The 7,778-nt window shown below is 43.8% G+C and overlaps 1 long non-coding RNA gene across 1 annotated transcript in view; it reads left to right on the top strand.

The window, feature by feature from the left end:
• The window catches only part of LOC112550201, a 42,490-nt gene that overhangs the window by 1,122 nt on the left and 33,590 nt on the right, over positions 1-7,778 (top strand). The gene's annotated exons all lie outside the window — the stretch shown is intronic.

Here is a 7,778-nt window from a genome sequence, read left to right as displayed (position 1 = left end):
TGCATGGGCCCCCCCCCCCCCCCGCCCCCCCCCAATAAAGTAAACTCTGCCACTGGCGTAAGAAATTATACCTGCCTTGTGTATACTAGGATTTTATATTGCACTAGGTGCTGTGATGTGGACTTCTTTTATACAGATGGGATGGTCCTAGTGTAGATGAGGCAATGCCGGACCCCAGAGTGTTACCTATGATAGTCAAGCTTTCACTAGAAAAATACTAAAAAATACTGTGCTTAATGAACATTTTTAACTGGGGTGCTGTCTTACTAAAGATGAGTCACAGATAGCTTGAACTAGTGCTGCTCATTGAGATAACCCTAGTCATGTTAATTAAAATAGGGGCTATCTGGATTTGCTTAATACTGGTTAAAAATATACCTTTTATCCCAGTAGACACAGCCTGCGTTATGTAGGCCAGCTCTGAACAGGGATAAGCGACAGTACAATTAAAACACTGGCAACCAGTCTTCACAGACGCCATTGTCGTTCCTTCTGCCAAGGGAGTTGCAGACACGGTGGGAAATTTTAGGGAAATAAAGTGTAGCCTGTCAGGCTGTGAGAGTGAGGAACACTTGCTATGGGAAATCCTGGTGACAAGAAATTATGACTGTATTTAGTTCTACAGGCAGTAATGTTAGTAGCCATTCTTATTGCAGCTCTTCTTTACATAAAAGTAAGAGAGCAGATCCTGCTCTGAGGTAATTATAATCTATTTACAGTACAGCTACCTTGGTTTCCTGGGCAGATCTATTAAAAAAATCAGTTTGTTTTAATACTCAGGGAGCATATTCCTATGGCATGAAGGCACATGTAAAACATCTTGATGCCTGCAAGTTGCCATGTACATTGTGATGCACCAAGTCCTTCAAAATAGAGCTTTGCCTCCTTCCTGCCTCCGAATCAGTAGTTCCCAAGCAGCAATGCATGTCGAGGTACCGGTATTGCCGGTTTTCTGGACTCCTGTTTTGGGCTTGCCTGGCCTATTATAATAAAGAGCCTTTGCACAGAGAGCTAGTATAATGTCACTACTTGCCCTCCATCCCACTGCACAAGTTTTGACCTGCACTATGTCTTTGGCTTCTCCAGAAAAGTCTGGCAAGCAGCTCTTTGCAGGCTAGTGCAGGCACAAATGAATAGGAGGAGGTGGTGCATGCTAGCTGGAATAAATAGTGCAGTTACTGAACAGTCTGGGAACGACTGCTCTAAGCCATTATTCAGCTCTATCGCAGCACACGCAATGTTGCAATCCTTTGGCGTACGTGAACTTTCACCCTTGCAGGCACTATAGGCATTCTTAAGGACTTGCCTACACACAAGTTTAATTAACTGTTTCATGTCCTTTTAATTTTTGCTACTATTTTTTTAGCCCCTGTTTGCAGCGGAATTTTAAAAAGCATCAACAGGTTTGAGCTGAAATGGCAAACGATGTCAGGTTTGATATCAAGCGCAAGTTTGTGTGAAAAGCAGCCTTAAAAAAGACCCATCATTTCTCTGTATTGAGAGGGCAGTTACAGAAGAACACCAGCTGTCTGGAGAAGTGTTCCTCCTGTATGCAAGGATAGGGGGGGATATCTGGTCTGTCTAGCATATTTTTTATATTAAGTGAAACTTTGTTTTAGACTCATCCTCAAACTCCCAGCCAAAAGCTATTTGGGTCCCAGTCTCTAAACTGTATTGGATCAGGAAAGCAATTTTCACATAGCCTTAGAAGATATGGTGAAAACTTACTGAGTGGGGCAAAGAGGGCAGAAACAGTGCGGGGACAATGTCCCTCTTTTTAAGGAGTCCTGCTGTGAGGATGAAGCTACCTGAATTGGTACCCCCAGCCAGTCTGTAGGATAGAGCAATGGTTCTCAACCAGGATGCTGTGACACCCTGGGGTGCCTTGACATCTTTCAGTGGTGCTGCAGGGTGCCACACAATTAGGTGTGCAAACATGATTCATAAGATAAACCCAGAGGCTTCAAAGAGATATTCATAATGTCAAAAATATTCTGACCTGTTGTGGTCTTTCTGAATTTTTTGCAATAGAAGAATTGCTCTGTTTATTTTGCTGTAGTCAAAAAACAAGTGAAATCTAAGAGCAGGCGTTTCTGAGGGAGTCCTCGAGTTTAAAAACATTGAGAACCACTGGGAAAGAACATAGAGAGCAGGTGTGTCAGCAACACGCTGGGAGATGGAGCAGGTACACGCTTCAGCCCCTTTAGGTGCCCTATGAGAGACAGAAAGGAAATTTGAGCAGCTCTGGAGCTGCTGTTACTTGCATCGGGGCTGGGAGGACATCTCCGTACTATGGGAAGTATTTAGAATCTCCCCAGCCCTCCTGCAGAGATGAGAACAATGATGGAGTCACAGAGAATGCATTTTTCCAGTATCCTGCTTTTACTTTGAAATACTCTTATATGCCCCTTTTACTTGCCATTAAACTTCACAGGGCCTGGGGTAGCAGGTGGATGGCTTTATATCCACTTTACAGGGTGAAAGACCGAGGCACCGAAAAACTGAGTATTTTACTCAAGACCACAGAGCCAGTAACAGAGAATGCGCCCTTGCTGCTAGGCCATGTCCTCCTCTCAATGTCACAGAAAATCCCGTGTTCTGTCTTAAAAGGAAACATACATTTTAATTGATATCAGCTCAATGAAAGCCTGACCCTGGTCTTACAATGGGAATTTTACCCTTGACTTCAATGGGAGAATGATCAAGGTCCCATGGTACTGCAGTGCAAGGGAAGGAAAATACCATGGTTTAACTCAGTAAGATAAATGGTTTATACTTAATGTAACCCAGGGTATTCTTGCAATAAATGGCTTGATAGATTGATTAAATGTCTCAACTTCATTTCAGCTATTAATCAGTTTCAGCAGCTGTTTATTGTTTTGTATACTTCAAAGCAATAGAGATTATCCCTTAATTATCTCATTGTAGTCCATTCCTTGTTTGCTAAATGGTGCCATTACAATGGCAAATTACAATAGTGAAATGGAGTCAATCTAAAGTTATGGAGTCCCCTTTTTATGATGCAATCTAGCAGAGATGTAATTGTGATTTCAATGCAAATCCTAAAATCCTTATTATACTATATTAGAAGTTGTGAAGAGACAACATTTTAATGCAAGTCTTTAGGGACCTTGTTCTCACCAAAGCAAAACAGAATATAATCTCCTTTGAAATGTGCATACATGCAAAAATCAGTACTTGTTAAACAAGGGTGTATTTGATCACTTCCAGTTTTTCTGAGTGATGCAAGTTCCAAAGAACTGGTGTCTTTGAGTACAATGTCATAGTTTCTTTTTGTCAAAATAGTAAAAAAAAAAGAAGGAAAAAAAAAAAAGAAGAAAACCCTGGATAATATGATCATTCAGAGAGACACATTGATTAACTGCAGAAAGCATTAAGATACCCAGACCAATCCTAAAAATGATGAGCAATAAAGGTTAAAGTTTTGTCAACAATTTCCATTCTAAAAACCTCTCTCCAGGTTATTATTTTGTAAATCTTTAATTGTCTGTGTTGTTTATATTACGCTGAATTGCTCTAAAAAATATTAATATTATTGCCAACTGCAAAAAGTTTGATTCTGACCTCAAAAACTAAGAGTGTAATCTTTTTCTTAAATATCTTATTTGTCTATGGGCCACAGTGGCTTTTGAATTCTCCTTACTCATTCCTTTTGTGTAGAGCTACACTGCAGAAAAAGGTGTTCTCCTAACTTGGGTTAAAATAGCAAGGAAATAAATTTAACTTGGCTATTAGCTACGTTTAACAGCTCAAATTCAACACCAGGCTTCCCTTCAGACTTGAATTGAAGGGACTTTCATTCCAAAACCCAACTAAGATTGGGACGCTGTTGGAGCAGCACCTGTCCTGAAGAAGTTACGGTCTAGCACAATGGTTCTAGAGGTGTACTGATATATCATATATCAGTGCCATATCGGATTGACACTGATTATAAGGAAGATTGGCAGTATTGGCAATCAGCTTTTATTGGCTGATGTGGCCAATAATGTCGCTGATACATGCCCTGTGCATGCGTGCAGCCACAGTGCAGCATCCAGGCGGTCAGGAGCACAGCCCAGCAGCATTGAGAACAGCTGGGTCCAGCTGGTCAGTCTGTTGTGAGGGGAGAGAAGGGAAGGGGTGGGGGTTGTTGACTGAGGCCCCAGCGGTGAGGGAGGGAGGGAGTGGGGCTGGGGCTGAAGCAGTGGCAGGCATGGGACAGAGTCGTGAGTGGCTCGTTTGAGGGGTGTTGGGGGTTGGGCGGCTCCTGCTGCTGCACACACCCCAGGTGGGCATGAGGGGCGTGTGCCCCCATATCAGCACATGGGGCAAGGGTGGGCTGTGGGCTGGGTCCGAGGACAGCTCCGGGCTCTTCCTGGCAGGTGGGGCTGAGCTGGGCTGTACTTGGGGTGGGTGACAGAGGTGCTGGGAGGGGGGCTATGGTGAATTTTCGGGGGGCTGCAGCTTCCCTCATAGCCCTGCTCCCAGCACTGCTTCCACCTGCCCTGAGTGCACCTCAACCCAGCTCCCCACTGGGAAGAGCCTGGCGCCACCCCCAGTCCCAGCCTGCAGCAGCAGCCTACCCTTGCCCTGCCTGCAGTTCTGGAGACACATGCCCCCCAGGCCCTCCCAGGGTGCGTGCAGCAGTGGGAGCCACCCCACCCTTCCCGCACCCCTCAGACAAGCCTCTTGAGGCTCTGGCCCATGCACTGCCCCAGCTGTGCAGCACCTGCCCCTGTCCCAGCTCCACTCCCTCCCTCACCGCGGGGGCCTCAATCTGCCCTTCCCCTCGCCCCTTCCTTCCCCCCTCACCCCTTCCTCCACACCAGACTTACCAGCTGGATGCTGCTCTCCAAGCTGCCCAGCTGCATATCGGTGATTGGGTCAGTATCAGTGAATATGGCTTGTTAAAAATCAGCCATTGGTATCAGCCCAAAAAAATCTCTATTGGTGCACTTCTAATTGGTTCTCTGTCTTTTTAGAATCAAGGGCCCCCTCATTAGACTCAGGGCAATTTTTGGAAAATGCCAGCTCTTAGATTTCAATTGTTTTTTGACTGTGGAAAAGCAGTAGAGCAAGTTTTCTGTTGCAAAGAACTCAGAACACAACTGGACAGAATGTTTTTGACATCCTGGATTCCTATTCAAAGCCTCTGGCTTTGTCATTATCTTGTGAATCCTGTGTACACCTTGGCAACATTAATATTCTGTGGCACCCTGGCTGAGATTTACTGGTCTGGTCTGAAGCATGGGGGTGAGCATGTGATGTGAGATGAGAACTTGAACTCTCTTATTATAGGGTCTACTGTCCACGTATTCCATGGAAACAGTCTTTCTGCCAGACCAGATTCAAAGTGGTAAACTCCATGTGAAAGGCACTTCAGCATGTTACTAGGTGAGCTACACTTGAGGAAGTTGCCCCTACAGTACTAATGTGCAGCTTTATGACCAAGGCTACTCTTTGGAAAGATTACATTTAAATCAAAGTTCAGTCTGTCTGTGGACCCTAGTAGGCAGGGTCCCCCATCAGTGGACACCCGCGCAACATCTGCATAAACACTATGAACTGTCCCAATATGTTCTGAGAAGGACAGCTCCTATTAACCACACACAAATAATAAAAACATGACAGAAAAACAGCTAATAGAGCAATGTCCACATTCACTTTTAAATACAGAATCTAGCAGTATACAATGCTTCCAACCATTATTCCAGGCCTTCAAAGCCTGCCTGTTTTTCTTTTTCACTCCCCCACAACTGATTCATCAACAGGGTGTGAAGCACAATCTCCAGATCTGCCGACCTCTTCCACTTCATCTGCAAGAGTAACTGGTAGGTGTAAGCATGCAGCTATCCTCTGTGGATGAGTTCACACAAGGAGACACACTGTTGATGCTGTTAATGGGCTGCAGAATTATTTGTGTGACAGCAGTGGAACTGGGCATCTGGATTTGTACTCATGGCTCTGGGAGCTGATTCTGGTCTAGTGGTTGCAAAATGCATAATGAAGTTAACTTCTGTTTGGGTCATCTGCATAGTCTCTGTAAAAGCCTGAGCCTTTAGTATATGAACTAAGAAATGTAAAACATCATCATGCGAGTAGTAGCAGAGTCCTATGTTGCTCCTCTAACTTCCAGAGAGTGACATAGTCACACCACCTTCCATAGGGGTAAACAAGCACTTAGTTTAACATATCCTTTCTGAAAGACTGAGCAGCAGGGATCCTGGTTTTCTTGGATTTAAAAAAAATCCCTGATTTTCAGTCAAAAAAAAGGACCCCCAAATCCACATTTTTCCATGATTTAAATGTAACACCACTATATATGTATATATCTCCACATTTTTCCATGATTAGTGCAACACTGCTATACATATATAGTGGTGTTGCATGTTACTCATGGAAAAATGTGGTTTTGGGGTTTTTAACTGAAAATTGGGGATTTTTTTAAATCAGAGAAAACCAGGATCTCTGCTGAGGAGCAAGGTGGATGAGGTACAGCTTCGTTAGATCAGGCAGTGTCTACACTTCAGCCTTTGGCTGGCGTAGCTAGGTTAGACAGGTGTAAAGAGGTATGATTTTTGACTGAGGCAGCTGTGCCAGCGAGACTTCTAGCACAGATGAATTTATACCAGCAAAGCAGCACCTTTTACCAGAATAGCTTGTTTTGCTTGGGCACAGCAGTGGAGTAGGGTATCCCAGCAAAAGCACACATTTGCCAGTACAGATCTGTGCTCCTAGCATACAATAAGCCATAGCAGCTTGGCTTCTATTCCTAGCTCTGCTCCAAGCAATTGTACCCACCCGTAGGGCACAGTTGCTTGACTCAGTTCTGTGCCATTTATAATTCCTGTTCAGGACACTCAGTGGATGAACTGGGACTAGAACACACAAGCACTGGAATAGCAGGTCATTCTACCTTCCCTTAGGCTATGTAGTGGAGCTTCTTGCTCCCAATCTGGTGTGTCATTATCTAATTAAAATCTGTCTCATAATGAATATGGAACAAATCAAGGTTGTGCTGGCACTTCTTAACTTCTGCCACCTCCTATTTTCTGAGAATGTAACTCTGTATCCTTGCTGTCCTTTCATGGCAGGCTCTTTCTATGTAATTCAGTTCAGATTATGGTTAACCTACAAAATGGGCTAAGTGCTCTTCAGACACAGCTCCTGCCATCAGCAGCTTCCAGTTTAACTCAAATGAAGAATGGGGCAAGAGATGTGAAATAGAAATTCTATTCAGCCAAACACTTAAGGGTATGTTTGAGTAGCCCCATTGAGACAGGACTGCTGTTCATGTCCTTATTAAAGATAGGCACATGCTTGGGTTGCTTGCCAAATCTGGACTAGGGTAATCCTAGCAATGAGAGACACATGACTCATTAGTGGCAAGGTTTTGTTTCTAAGTAAAACATGATAGTTACCTCTAAAGCACTCCTTGCGAAGTCTGGGGAAGAGGACTAAACTGTTGCAGAGCTGGATGAAGCTTCATGGCATATGCTTGGGTGAAATTAGTACATCAAGGGGTTGCAAAAAATGTTGTGGAGCCCAGAGGAAGGAATCCAGGCAGATTCTATGCACTTTAGTATCTCATTCTGGAAGTTAAATTAAAACTAAAAGATGAGTGGTACAATGAAGTTAAACTGTCTGTGATTTGAGGGCTTCAGTCTGAGGTAAATGGAAGAGGAATTAGAAACAATAAAAAATAAAAACTCCAGTTTGTGTCAGTATTTTGTCATGTGAAGGAACTGTTGTTCATAGTAGATAGGTATCTCTAATTA

Source organism: Alligator sinensis, unplaced genomic scaffold, assembly GCF_000455745.1.
Source record: "Alligator sinensis unplaced genomic scaffold, ASM45574v1 scaffold885_1, whole genome shotgun sequence".
In the NCBI taxonomy this organism is placed as follows: domain Eukaryota; kingdom Metazoa; phylum Chordata; order Crocodylia; family Alligatoridae; genus Alligator; species Alligator sinensis.
The sequence above is the reverse complement of the archived record's forward strand: the minus strand, read 5'-3'. Positions and strand labels throughout refer to the sequence as shown.